This window comes from Bos indicus x Bos taurus, chromosome X (genome assembly GCF_003369695.1).
Source record: "Bos indicus x Bos taurus breed Angus x Brahman F1 hybrid chromosome X, Bos_hybrid_MaternalHap_v2.0, whole genome shotgun sequence".
NCBI lineage: Eukaryota > Metazoa > Chordata > Mammalia > Artiodactyla > Bovidae > Bos > Bos indicus x Bos taurus.
In genome coordinates, this window is record NC_040105.1 from 142,777,013 (window position 1) to 142,791,924 (window position 14,912).

Here is a 14,912-nt window from a genome sequence, read left to right on the forward strand (position 1 = left end):
GAAACAGTGGAAACAGTGTCAGACTTTATTTTTGGGGGCTCCAAAATCACTGTAGATGGTGATTGCAGCCATGAAATTAAAAGACACTTACTCCTTGGAAGGAAAGTTATGAACAATCTAGATAGCATATTCAAAAGCAGAGACATTACTTTGCCAACAAAGGTCCGTCTAGTCAAGGCTATGGTTTTTCCAGTGCTCATGTATGGATGAGAGTTGGACTGTGAAGAAAGCTGAGTGCCGAAGAATTGATGCTTTTGAACTGTGGTGTTGGGGAAGACTTTGAGAGTCCCTTGGACTGCAAGGAGATCCAACCAGTCCATTCTAAAGGAGATCAGTTCTGGGTGTTCATTGGAAGGACTGATGCTAAAGCTGAAACTCCACTACTTTGGCCACCTCATGTGAAGAGTTGACTCATTGGAAAAGACTCTGGTGCTGGGAGGGATTGGGGGCAGGAGGAGAAGGGGACGACAGAGGATGAGATGGCTGGATGGCATCACTGACTCGATGGACATGAGTTTGAGTAAACTCCGGGAGTTGGTGATGGACAGGGAGGCCTGGTGTGCTGCGATTCACGGAGTCGCAAAGAGTCGGACACGACTGAGCGACTGAACTGAACTTTCACATCTGCAAAACAACTGAGGAAATCTGCATCAAATCCTATCATCTAGGTACTTCAGATAGGAGCTAAAGCAGAGGACATGGGGGAAGAGCTCTCCTGGGAAGGCCTCATAAAGTCCTGCTTGTTACACCACTGCCACTTGGCCCTGTAGAGTCATCTGACCTCACCTCTAATTTAAGCTGGGGTCCCAGGTCTTAGCACTGAGCTCCACTCCAAATCTGGCCTCTGCCTCAGATCAGAAGGTTTTGTTTCAGCCCTTCAGGGCCCAACTTCATAACGGGATATCCTCCTATGTGACATGTTTGCATTTTTTAAAGAGAGGTCTTCTGGAACTCCTTAGCCTAAATGAGTGATTCTAATGGTAGAAGTTTCTGCTATGACAAATCTTTAGTAAAAGACATTTGGGGTTCCTCAGGAGGGCAGTTCAAGAATTCCTTAAAAAGTCACCTTAGGGACTTCCCTGACAGTCCAGTGGTTGAAACTCCATGATTTCACTGCAGGGGATGTGGGTGTCATCAGGGGGTATGGGTGGGATCCGTGGATGGGTGGTGGTGGGGATGTGACTTTCTAGACAATTGTACTCATTCTTCTGTGTGAAGCTGGCTCGAGAATCAACAGGAAGGCTTCTGCGCAGGAGGCATGTGTCTAGAGGGCCACTGCTGTCCTGGTAGGTTTCTCAAGTGGTGAGAGAAGTGGTTTGAGAACAGTTCAGGCAGTCAAGGGTGCTGCTTGCTGGTTTTAGAACTCTATGATGCTTGTTTAGAAATTATTATCTACTTCTTGCCTCTTCTGCTTTTTTTATCAGCAGAAACGGATGAAGAACTGGATAAGAAAAACCTTAGTAACTGTCAGTCATTTTACCAAAGGTGATTTCATTGCATATAGATTATTCTGTTGCTACACTACTACAAAGCCTGCTTAGAAAACTAATGAAATTGGGGAGTAATTCTTAAGTAAAAAAGGATCTTAAATGAACTACTGATAGATACACCAATGTGATGAATCCTGAAGACATGATGCTGAGAGAAGCCAGTTTTAAAGTTCTCTACTGTATGATTCCAGTTCTATGACTTTCTCAAAGAGAGAAAACTACAGTGATGGGAAACACATCAGTGGTTGCCAGGGTTTGGGGGGGGTGTAACTACAAAGGGGCAGCATGAGGGAGTTTGGGGGGAATCCTGATATAGGCGTTTCCCTGGTGGCTCAGATAGTAAAGAATCTGCCTGCAATGCAGGAGACCCAGGTTCGATCCTTGGGTCGGGAAGATCCCATGGAGAAGTGAATGGTTACCCACTCCAGTATTCTTGCCTCAGAACCTAAAACCTTACGGAAGGTCAAGGTTTTTAACCTGGCCAATTTAGTAATTTAGATATTAAATCATAAAACCAAAGCAAACTTCCAAATGATCTCTTTTGCAGACAAAAAATTTGTGAGGACTTTAAAAAAAAAAAAAGCCAATGTTGCCAAGATTAAATTTGAGTCACTAAAGAAAAAAAAAAAACTACTATTAAGGGGAAATGTGCTTTCCCCACTGTTTGTTTAGTCCTCTGTGAAATGAGGTTTCTCTTTGATCAAAGCAAGTGATAAGTTCAAGATGTTCCAGGTCTGAAGAACAAGCAGGAAAAGAGCTTTTAGGAAAAGATCATAAAAACCCTCTAAGCTCCTCTTAAGGAAGATGTTGAATCTTAAGGTGGCGTATCCGTTTGGAGCCCTTGGCCGAGCAATGGAATGGGGTTTGCAGCCAATCGTCCACAGCCTCTCATTCCCCCTCAGCGTTTCTCAATGGTCTGAGCCTTCTGGTTGCCCAGGGTTAGGGGTGACAGCTGTTCACTATACAGACTTAACAGGCCCATTCAGATCTCAGACATTGACTGTATGAAGAATGATCAGGCTGGTGATTCCTGTTTTGGAAGGGCTAGGGTATGGAGAGGTTAGAGATACCCTATTTTGATTTTCTAGTGTGGTTCTCCAAGATGAAGATTTATATAGCAAATGTTTGTTATTTCATGAAAGTGATTTTCAATTACATTTGGTCATTGAGAATTTCCAGAAGGTGAACAATACCTCTTTGGATTATTACAGGCTCCCAAAGGGACTGTATCCCCAAGTTGGGGGAGTTACTGTTCTTCATAACTATCTACTCTGTAGTCAGATGGCCAACTAGTTTCATGCCCGCAAATGAGCCAGATTCCATAGTTCAGCTTCTGGAGAAATATTCAAGGCCCCAATTGTTTTTGTTTTTTTTTTTTAATTGAACTTTGTATTTTGAGATCATTGTAGAGTCACATGCAATTGTAAGAAATCATGCAGTGATACACCATGCATACTTGACCCAGTTTCCCAAAGTGGGAACAGCTAATAAAACTGTAGTACAATACCACAACCATGGCACCAATACTGCCCATGAACCATTGATCCTGCCTAGATATCCCCAGCTTTACCTGTAATCATTTGTTTGTATATGTCTGTGGATTGAGTTGTTTGCAATTCTATCACATGTGTAGGTTCATGAATCAACCAATAAGGTCAGAACTGTACGATCACAAGGATCCTTCCAGCTGCTCCCTGTGCATTCATACTTACCTTCTATCTACCCCATTTTCTAACCCCTGTGGCACCCACTAACTGTCCTCCATCACTATACAGTTTGTCATTTCATTAGTATTATATAAACAATCATACAGTATATAACTCTTTAAGACGTATTCATCCAAGTTATTACATGAACGGATACCCTATTTCTTTTTATTGCTGAGATTCCATGGCACATATGTCCTACAGTTAATTTAAACATTAATATGTTGAAGAATACACATATGAATGATCCAGTTTCTCTGCATCCTCTCCAGCATTTGGTATCAATATTTTTTATTTTAGCTGTTCTGATAGGTGTGTCAAAGCTATGGTTTTTCCAGTGGTCATGTATGGATGTGAGAGTTGGACTATAAAGAAAGCTGAGCATTGAAGAATTGATGCTTTTGAATTGTGGTGTTGGAGAAGACTCTTGAGATTCCCTTAGACTGCAAGGAGATCCAACCAGTCCATCCTAAAGGAAATTGGTCCTGAATATTCATCGAAAGGACTAATGCTGAAGCTGAAACTCCAGTACTTTGGCCACCTCATGCGAAGAACTGACTCATTGGAAAAGACCCTGATGCTGGGAGGGATTGGGGGCAGGAGGAGAAGGGGACAACAGAGGATGAGATGGTTGGATGGCATCACTGACTCAATGGACATGAGTTTGAGCAAGCTTTGGGAATTGGTGATGGACAGGGAAGCCTGGCATGCTGCAGTCCATGGGATCGCAAAGAGTCGGACACGACTGAGTAACTGAACTGAAGTGATAGGTGTGTAGTAATATCAGACTGTGGCTGTGATTTGCACTTTCCTGATGACTAATGATGTTGAATATCTTTTCATGCGTTATGTGTCATCTGTATATCCTCTTTAGTGAAAAGTTTGTTTATATCTTCTGTCCATTTTCTAACAGGATTGTTTGAGTTTTCAGAGTTCTTTATATATTCTGGATAAAAATCCTTGTCACAGATGTATAGAACAGTCTTTTGGACTCTGTGGGAGAGGGCGAGGGTGGGATGGTTTGGGAGAATGGCATTGAAACATGTATATTATCATATGTGAAATGGATCGCCAGTCCAGGTTTGATGCATGATACAGGGTGCACTGGGATGACCCAGAGGGATGGGATGGGGAGGGAGGTGGGAGGGGGGTTCAGGATGGAGAACACATGTGCACCCGTGGCAGATTCATGTCAATGTATGGCAAAACCAATACAATACTGTAATTAGCCTCCAAAAAATAAAGAAATAAAATAATTTTCAGATATGTACTTTGCAAATAATTTCTCTAGTTTGTAGCTCATATTAATAGGATCTTTCATAGAACAAACTTCATTATTTTGATGAAATATGATTAATAGTTTTTCCTTTTATGGATCATGTTTGTGGTTATCGAGTCTAAGAACACTTTGTTGAGCCCTAGACCATGAAGATTTTCTCCTGTGGCTTTTGTTCTACAAGTTTCATAGTTTTACACTTTAAGTCTGTGATCCTTGTTGAATTAGTCTTTATATACAGTGTGATGTTTAGGTCAAAATTCACTTATTTTGCCCATGGATGTCAATTGCTCCTGCACTATTTGTTTAAAAGGCTATCCTTCCTCCACTGAACTGATTTGATAACTTTCAAAAATCAATTGAACAAATTAGTGTGGATGTGTTTCTGGGTTCTCTATTCTGTTCCATTTATCTGTGTTATCATACTGGCTTAATTAGTGTAGCTATATTGTAAGCCTTTACATTGGTTTATGCTTTATAAAAGTTTGCTCTTTATAAAAATCTTTTTTAGCTACTCTAGGTCCTTTGCTATTTCATATAATTTGGCGGGGGGTGTTGCACAGAGTGGCTTGTGGGATCTCAGTACCCTGGTCAGGTACTGAACCCGGGTCACAGCAGTAAAAGCACGGAACCCTAACCACTAGGCAATCAGGGAATTTCTTCCACATAAATTTTATAATAAGCCTATCTCTGTCTACAAAAATCCTTGCAGGGGTTCTGATAGAGACTTCATTAACCTATAAATCAATCTGGGGAGAACCGACATCTTTAGTATGTTTAATCTTCCAGTCCATGAACACAGTCAATCTCAAGTTCTTTCATTAATGTTTTGTAATTTTCAGCATACAAATCCTGTACCTGCTTTGTTAAGTTTATACCTAAATATTGATATTTCATTGTCTTTGGAGCAATTGTAAATGGTGTTATTTTAGATTTCCAATTACTATATAGAAATGCAACTGATTTTTGTGTTGATTTTATATCATATGGACTTGCTGAGTTCAATTTTTAGTTCTAGAAGGTTTTTTTTTTTAAAGATTTCTTGTGATTTGTTGTGCAGATGATCAAATTTTCTGCAAGACAGTTTTGCTTGATTATTTCTAATCTGTATTTTTTAAATTTCTTTTTCTTATCTTGTTATACTGTCCAGAACTTCCAGCACAATGTTGACTAGAAACGATAAGAACAGACATGCTTCCCTCGTTCCAATCTTAAGAGGGAAAGCATTCAGTCTTTCACCATTAAACATAATGTTAGCTGTTATGTTTAGATGTTCTTTATGAAGTTAAGGAAGTCCCCCTCTACCCCTAGTATACTGAGGGTTTTTATCATGAATAAGTGTTGAATTTTATCAAATGTGTTTTTCTTTGCTAATTGATATGGGCATGTGGATGGGGCTTCCCTGGTGGCTCAGGAGGTAAAGAATCCTCCTGCAATGCAGGAGACCTGGGTTCAATCCCTGGTTCAGGAAGATGCCCTGGAGAAGGGAAGGGCAACCCACTCCAGTATTCTTGCCTGGAGAGTACCATGACAGAGGAGCCTGGTGGGCTACAGTTCATGGGGTCGTAAAGAGTCAGATATATATGGTAGCCTATGTTGACTGATTTTTTTTCAAGTTTTTATATGTTGATTTTAAAAATATTGAACCAGTTTTGCATACCTTAATAAATCGCACTTGGTCGTGGTGTATAATTCTTTTATACATTGTTGGTTTCATTTTGCTAATGTTTTGTTGAACATTTTTCTAAGTTCATGAGATATTTGTCTATAGCTTTCTCCCTTTTCTGCACTTTGATTTTAGTATGCTTCTGGGACTCTGACATGGATCTTTTGTAATTTCCCACAGGTTTCAGAGGCTCTATTTTTTTTCCAGTCTATGTTTTTCTGTGTTGCTCAGATTGAGTAAATTCTATTGGTGTATCCTCAAGTTCACTGATTCTATCCTTTGTCATCTCCACTACACTATTGAACTTAACCAGCAAGTTTTTAATTTCTGCTATTGTATTCTTCAGTTTTATAATTGCTGTTTCTTTTTTATAACTTGTTGTTTCTTTGCTCTGACTTCCTATTTTTTTTGCCTTCATTTTTTGGAAGAGACATGGCAATTGCTTATTGAAGCTTTTTTGTGGTGCTGCATTAAAATCCTTGTCAGATAATTCTCAGTATGGTACTGGCACAAAAACAGAAATATAGACCAATGGAACAAGATAGAAAGCCCAGAAATAAACACATGCACCTATGGGTACCTTATTTTTGACAGAGGAGGCAAGAATATACAAAGGGGCAAAGACAGCCTCTTCAATAAATGGTCCTGGGAAAACTGGACAGCTACATGTAAAAGAATGAAATTAGAATACTTCCTAACAGCACACACAAAGATAAACTCAAGATGGATTAAAGACCTAAAAGTAAGACCAGAACCTATAAAACTCTTAGAGGAAAACAGGCAGAACACTCGATGACATAAATCAAAGCAAGATCCTCTATGACCCACCTCCTCCTGCTGCTGCTGCTGCTAAGTCGCTTCAGTCGTGTCCGACTCTGTGTGACCACATAGACAGCAGGCCACCAGGCTCCCCCATCCCTGGGATTCTCCAGGCAAGAACACTGGAGTGGGTTGCCATTACCTTCTCCAGTGCATGAAAGTGAAAAGCGAAAGTGAAGTCGCTCAGTTGTGTCTGACTCTTAGCAACCCCATGGACTGCAGCCTACCAGGCTCCTCCATCCATGGGATTTTCCAGGCAAGAGTACTGGAGTGGGGTGCCACTGCCTTCTCCAGACCCATCTCCTAGAGTAATGGAAATAAAAACAAAAGTAAACAAGTGGGACCTGATGAAACTTAAAAGCTTTTGCACAGCAAAGGAAACTATAAGCAAGGTGAAAAGACAACCCTTAGAATGGGAGAACATAATAGCTAATGAAACAACTGACCAAGGATTAATTTCCAAAATATACAAGCAGCTCCTACAACTCAATACCAGAAAAACAAACAACCCAATCAAAAAGTGGGAAAAAGACCTAAACAGACATCTCTCCAAAGAAGACATACAGATGTCTAACAAACACATGAAAAGGTGCTTTACATCACTCATTATTAGAGAAATGCAAATCAAAACTATAATGAGATATCACCTCACACTGGTCAGAATGGCCATCATCAAAACGTGTACAAACAATAAATGCTGGAGAGGCTGTGGAGGAAAGGGACCCCTCTTGCACTGTTGGTGGGAATGTAAATTGACACAGCCACTATGGAAGATGGTATGGAGATTTCTTAAAAAACTAGGAATAAAACCACCATACGACCCAGCAATCCCACTCCTAGGCATATACCCCGAGGAAACCAAAATTGAAAAAGACACATGTATCCCATTGTTCACTGCAGCACTCTTTACAATGGAATATTACTTAGAAATAAAAAGGAATGCATTTGAGTCAGTTCTAATGAGCTGGATGAAGCTAGACCTATTATACAGTGAAGTGAGTCAGAAAGAGAAAGATAAATATTGTATTCTAACACACATATACAGAATCTAGAAAAACGGTACTGAAGAATTTATTTACAGGGCAGCAATGGAGAAACAGACATAGAGAATAGACTTACGGACATGGGGAGAGGTGGAGAAGGCAATGGCACCCTACTCCAGTACTCTTGCCTGGAAAATCCCATGGATGGAGGAGCCTGGTAGGCTGAAGTCCATGGGGTCTTGAAGAGTAAGACACGACTGAGTGACTTCACTTTCACTTTTCACTTTCATGCATTGGAGAAGGAAATGGCAACCCACTCCAGTGTTCTTGCCTGGAGAATCCCAGGGACGGGGGAGCCTGGTGGGTTGCCTCTATGGGGTCACACAGAGTCGGACATAACTGAAGTGACTTAGTAGCAGCAGCAATGTAAGTTTCCATGTTACTCTTTCCATAATCTCACCCTCTCCTCCCCTCTCCCCATGCTGCTAAGTCTGCTACTAAGTCACTTCAGTCGTGTCTGACTCTGTGCGACTCCATAGATGGCAGGCCACCAGGCTCCCCCGTCCCTGGGATTCTCTAGGCAAGAGTACTGGAGTGGGGTGCCATTTCCTTCTCCAATGCATGAAAGTGAAAAGTGAAAGTGAAGTTGCTCAGTCGTGCCCGACTCTTAGTGACCCCATGGATTGCAGCCTACCAGGCTCCTCCGTCCATGGGATTTTCCAGGCAAGAATACAGGAGTGGGGTGCCATTGCCTTCTGCGGAAACTTACATTGTTATGCTATGCTATGCTATGCTAAGTCACTTCAGTTGTGTCCGACTCTGTGAGACCCCATAGACGGCAGCTCACCAGGCTCCCCCGTCCCTGGGATTCTCCAGGCAAGAACACTGGAGTGGGTTGCCATTTCCTTCTCCAATGCACGAAAGTGAAAAGTGAAAGTGAAAGTGAAGTCGCTCAGTCGTGTCCAACTCTTAGCGACCCCATGGACTGCAGCCTAACAGGCTCCTCCGTCCATGGGATTTTCCAAGCAAGAGTACTGGAGTGGGGTGCCATACATATGTAAAATAGATAGCCAAAGGGAATTTGCTGTATGGCTCAGGAAACTCAAACAGGGGCTCTGTATCAACCTAGAAGGGTGGGATGGGGAGGGAGATGGGAGGTTTCAAAACGGAGGGGACATATGTATACCTATGGCTTATTCATGTTGAGGTTTGACAGAAAACAACAAAATTCTGTAAAGCAATTATCATTCAGTAAAAAAATAATAAATCCTTGTCAGATAATCCTAACATCTGATTCATCTTGGTAGTGATGTCAGTTGATTGTCTTTTCTCACTCTAGTTGTGATTCTCTCGTTCTTGGTATGATGGGTGATTTTTCATTGTATTCTGGACATTTGGCTTCTATGTTAGGAGACAATTTAAATCTTTTATTTGAGTGGACAATGTTTAGTTTTAGCACACAAATCTTAGCCTACTTTGTAGGCTGTGGTTTCAATGACAATTTACTTTTCAGAGCCTCTGTGGTGCAATTTTGTTCAGCTTGGTTAACATGGTGCTGACGGGGACCTCACTGGTCCCTGCTGGTGCTGCCTGAGGGAGCAGAAGATGCTTCACCAGGCTGCACTGCCTCATGTCTCTAGGTGGAGGAGGTGAGTCTCTAGTCTTTAAAAACAGCACATCTTACCTGGCTTTGCTTATTCTGGTGGCAACTCCCCCACCCCTTGCCAGTGCTGTATGCCTGGTATATCTTTTGGGGAGAAGGGAATCCTTAAGATCATAAGGACAAAAGGCTTCCTGAGCCAGACTGCTTGTTCCAATAGGATTTCCCCTTGATGGTGCCCTGTTTGCACAGTATCTTTTCGAGGGCTAGGGGAGTCTCTGGCCTGGTGGGAAAGGAAAGCACTTCTCCTGACTGCTTATTGTCAGTGGGGCTCCCTGCTACATTTCCTTGCTGGAGTTGCCATGTTCACTTGGTATTGTCAGCAGGACTCCCATTCAATCCAGAGGAGCCTACCTGAGCAACCATCTGTTGCTAGGTTGGGAGCTGGGAAATGCTGGGCCTGTGTTGCCTTCTGTTGGGTGTTAAGTCATAAGGCTACCATGGTGTTTCTCCAGTCCTGGAATTCCCAGCCACTATGCCTTCTTCTTTACCTCTTTTAGAATTCTCCTTTGGTTGCCTCTTGAATTATTTCTAGGATTCATAATTATACTCAGCTCAGAGGAATAGGGAGCAATGAGTCTACGCCATCTTGTCCAGACTGAAAGTAGAAGTCCAATTTCACATTGGTTTCTGCTTCTGCTTCTCCTAGGAATGACTCCGGCTTTCATCTGCCACCCTTCTCTTGGTAAAGAGATGCTCAGGAGGCTTTGCTTTGGGTAATATAACAAGTTCTCAGTTCAGGAGGGTTTTTTCTGTTTATGACTGTGGTCTGTTTGTTTTTTAGAAGAAAGGCTGGCAGAGACCAGCCCTGAAGCAGCAACTGTGTTACCATGGGGAAACACTCTTGATTGGAGGCTGAATCAGCTGTGGATCTGTCTGGCCTATATGACACTCTAGTGGCCCTGTACTCACAGGATCATATTTTGAGGAGTCAGAACAACCAAAATTTGGCATTAATATTTCCAGACAGGATGTAGGCAGAAAATCAGAAAATAAGATTTTAAAATATTCTCCTTTCTCTGCAGAAAACCTTGGCATATCAGTGTGCAGCATACTCTGTGCAGCACTGATCTTCAAGGAAAACAAGAGGCCACTGGAGAAGACTGCCCGTTCCAGTATGCTGAATCGTGACCCCCAGAGATGTCCACGTCCTAATCCTTGGGATCTGTGAAGATGTTACCTTACATGGACTTTGCAGGTGTGATTAAGTTAAGGATTTAAGATGGGGATATTATCCTGGATTATCCAGGTGGGCCTAATCTAATTACAGAGTCCACATAAGGGAGAAACAGCAGGGTTAGAATTAACGAAGGCAATGTGAAGCAGGGGTCAGACACCCAGAGAGAGGTTTGAAGATGCTATGTGCTGGCTTTGAAGATGGAAGAAGGGGCCAGGAGCCAAGGAATGCCTGGGGCTTCTGGAAGCTGAAAAATGGATAATTTTAGACTTCTAATCTCCAGAAGTGTAAGATAATACATTTATGTTGTTTTAAGCCATGAAGCTTGTGGTAATTTATTATAGTAGCAACAGGAAGTAATACACTAACAGAGGGCAAGGAAGGGTCATGATGGGGGTGGAAGGTCAAAGAGTACTGTAGAGTAGTAGGAAGATGGCCGCTGTTTAAATGTTTGCTGCACAAGTTTCATGTTTAAAACTCCAGTCTGAGAGGAGACTGATTCAAAGTCTAGACCATGGCTGAAAATTAGAACTTTTTATGATGATGGGAAGGTTCTGTATCTGCACTTTCCAATACACTAGCCATTATTAGGCACATGTGACTACTGAGAACCTGAAATGTGGCTAGGGCTAATGAGGAAATGAATTTTTAATCTGATTTACTTAATTACATTTAAATTTCAAAAGTTTCATGTAGCTAGTGGCTGCTTGTATTGGACTAAGCAGGTCTCTACCATTAAAAAGAGCGTGGATAAGGTAAATACAAACTTATTCATTCAATTCTTCAATGCTAGAAAACTAGCTTGCCAAAAACAGCTTGTATCAAATTAAAGAAGCACAAACACTTCTCTGGAGATCAGATTTCTCATAACCTCTGCCATAACACAAGCACAAACCTGGAAGAGGAAAAAACATCTAAACAAACTGCCAAACTGCTATCATAAAATCCATGAACTTCACAGGAGATATATGAGATCAGCCCTTGGTGAAACATCTATACATTAGAAGAACCTAGAATACACTGGTCCCAGCCTCTGACACCAAAAAGAGTAAAGCTGGAAACGAAACAAGATAAAATTTCAAAAGCACAGAAATCTGGGACCCATTTAACAGGGAAAGACATATTACTACATGCCTCAGAGGTCCAGGGCAAAAGCAGATGGTCATAATGGCGACTCTGAGTCACAAAGCAAGGTTATATTATGTTCTGAGCCATCTGTTTAAGAAGGCAAACAGTGAATGATGCAATTAAAAAAAGAAAGAAAACCTTAACAAAGAAAATGGGTAAATGCAAAATAAAACAAAAAACTATGTTTCCAGTGTCATGCAAAACCCCTACTTTTTTTCTTAAACTTTTTATTTTGTACTGGAGTATAGCTGGTTAACAACATTGTGATAGTTTCGGGTGAGTGCCAAAGGGACTCAGCCATACATACACATGTATCCATTCTCTTCCAAACCCCCTCCCATCCAGGATGCCACATAATACTGAGCAGAGTCCCATGTGCTATATAGTCATTCCTGCTGGTTATCCATTTTGAATACAGCAGTGTGTATATGTCCATCCCAAACTTTCTAACTATCCCCCCTCTTTCTCCTGGTAACCATACGTTCATTCTCTAAGTCTGTGAGTCTCTGTTTTGTAGGTTTATTTGTATCATTGCTTTTTAGATTCCACGTATAAGTGATATCATATAATTTCTGTGTCTGACTTACTTCACTCTTTTTTTTTTTCTAATTTTATTTTATTTTTAAACTTTACATAATTGTATTAGTTTTGCCAAATATCAAAATGAATCCGCCACAGGTATACATGTGTTCCCCATCCCGAACCCTCCTCCCTCCTCCCTCCCCATACCATCCCTCTGGGCCGTCCCAGTGCACCAGCCCCAAGCATCTTCACTCTGTATGGCAATCTCTAGGTCCATCCATGTTGAAAATGACATTTGTTGTGTTCTTTTTAATGGCTGAATACTATTACACACACACACACACACACACACACACACACACACACACCACATCTTCTTCATCCATTCCCCCATTGATGGACATAAAGGTTGCTTCCATGTTTGGCTATTGTCAACAGTGCTGCAATGAACATGGGCAGAACCCCTACTTTTAAGGTACTGGCCACTGTGCTATGTCACCCATTCCAGCTCTTTGTCTCTGTGGCTGTCACCATCATGATATGCACCAGGGTTGGTAACTCACTTCAAGCATTCTCTCACCATTACCACAACACCATTCTCACCTTATCCTTCTGCTTTAACTGCCACACAACTTCCAAATCTGGATCAATGCAATCAGCCACCACTGCTGTTTCTGTGTCCATGCTGCTGAGCCCTGGGGGAGGAAAGAGCAGAGTGGTACAGGACAGGATCATCTTGAAAAGGATGGTCTCTGTGGAATATTACATGTGGTTATATATGCAAGAAATCTATAAGTGCTGATATGGACAAATATTCAACGCACCCTAAATTAAAAAGCAAGTGATATCACACCCTGAGTATGGCAATCATCAAAAAGATAGATAACAAATGTCGCTGAAGATGTGGAGAACCTGCAGTCCTCTTGGGTTCCTGGTGAGAATGTAAAATGGTACAGCCACTTTGAAAATGTGTGGTAGTTTCTCAAAATTTCAAACATAGAGCTACTGCACGTTCCAGTGTTAGGGAAATTTAATGAATAGTCTTGTATAGGCTTCAGAGACAAAGCAGAGCAGATCTCTGACCTTGCTTCTAACCTGCCTGGACACTGCCCTGACTGGGAGTGACTGGGAGTGACTGCCTGCTGTGAGTGCAAGACGTGCAGCACCATAGATAAGATGGGGGCGGAATCTTGAGATTGTTGAGAACCTGGAGGGGGCCTGGCCAACCAAGCCCCAGGCTTATCAGTTCAGTTCAGTCGCTCAGTCGTGTCCAACTCTTTGTGACCCCATGAATCGCAGCACGCCAGGTCTCCCTGTCCATCACCCACACCTGGAGTTCACCCAAACCCATGTCCATCGAGTCGGTGATGCCATCCACCCATCTCATCCTCTGTTGTCCCCTTCTCCTCCTGCCCCCAATCCATCCCAGCGTCAGGGTCTTTTCCAATGAGTCAACTCTTTGCATGAGGTGGCCAAATTATTGGAGTTTCAGCCTCAGCATCAGTCCTTCCAATGAACACCAAGGACTGATCTCCTTTAGGATGGACTGGTTGGATCTCCTTGCAGTCCAAGGGACTCTCAAGAGTCTTCTCCAACCACAGTTCAAAGGCATCAATTCTTTAGCACTCAGCTTTCTTTACAGAAGTGTTGCTATAGGCTTAGCAACATTCCAAGTTTTACAAGACAAAACACACAGCCTTAACAGGAAACCAGGCTTGCAATTTGGTCACAGATTGATGATGATATCAGTTTGTGTCCATCCTGGGATTATAAGCAGGAATGCTGAACTGCCATCTTTGACGTCTCACCCACGGAGTGGACACACTGCCTGGGACCCTTTTCCCATTCGGGACTCCAGATGTGCTGTGACACAGGACTTTAAGTCTGGATGTTGGTCAAAACCCAATTTTTTGATGTATTCTCTGCTCTTTCTAGTTCTCTTTTCTTTTAATGCTAGTATGTTGAAAATTATTTATATTTATCTTTAAATTTATATAATTTATAAAAATTATCTATATTTATTAGATAATCCTCTAATAAATATCTGTATTATTTATTTGTATATAACGAGTGGCTTATTTTGTTAACAAATCCTTTGAACCTGAGACAAAAGTGAAAACTTTCAGCAAAATACCAGCGATTCCACTCCTTGGTATATATTCAAGAGATATGGAAATAAACGTCCACACAAAAACTTGTAATTGAATGTTCATAACAGTATTATTCATGACAGATAGCAATATGTGAACTGTGAACTTCCAGATGTTCAAGGTGGTTTTAGAAAAGGCAGAGGAACCAGAGATTAAATTGCCACCATCCGCTGGATCATGGAAAAAGCAAGAGAGTTCCAGAAAAACATCTATTTCTGCTTTATTGACTATGCCAAAGCCTTTGACTGTGTGGATCACAACAAACTGTGAAAAATTCTGAAAGAGATGGGAATACCAGACCACCTGACCTGCCTCTTGAGAAACCTATATGCAGG

The 14,912-nt window shown here is 41.7% G+C and overlaps 1 long non-coding RNA gene across 5 annotated transcripts in view; it reads right to left on the reverse strand.

Moving 5' to 3' along the window:
• LOC113887211 overlaps positions 1 to 14,912 on the reverse strand; it is a 90,096-nt gene that overhangs the window by 37,304 nt on the left and 37,880 nt on the right. For all 5 annotated transcript variants that reach the window (XR_003509668.1, XR_003509669.1, XR_003509670.1 and 2 more), the window contains one exon: positions 13,031 to 13,122. This is a non-coding gene — a long non-coding RNA (uncharacterized LOC113887211). The remainder of the gene's footprint in view (positions 1 to 13,030; positions 13,123 to 14,912) is intronic.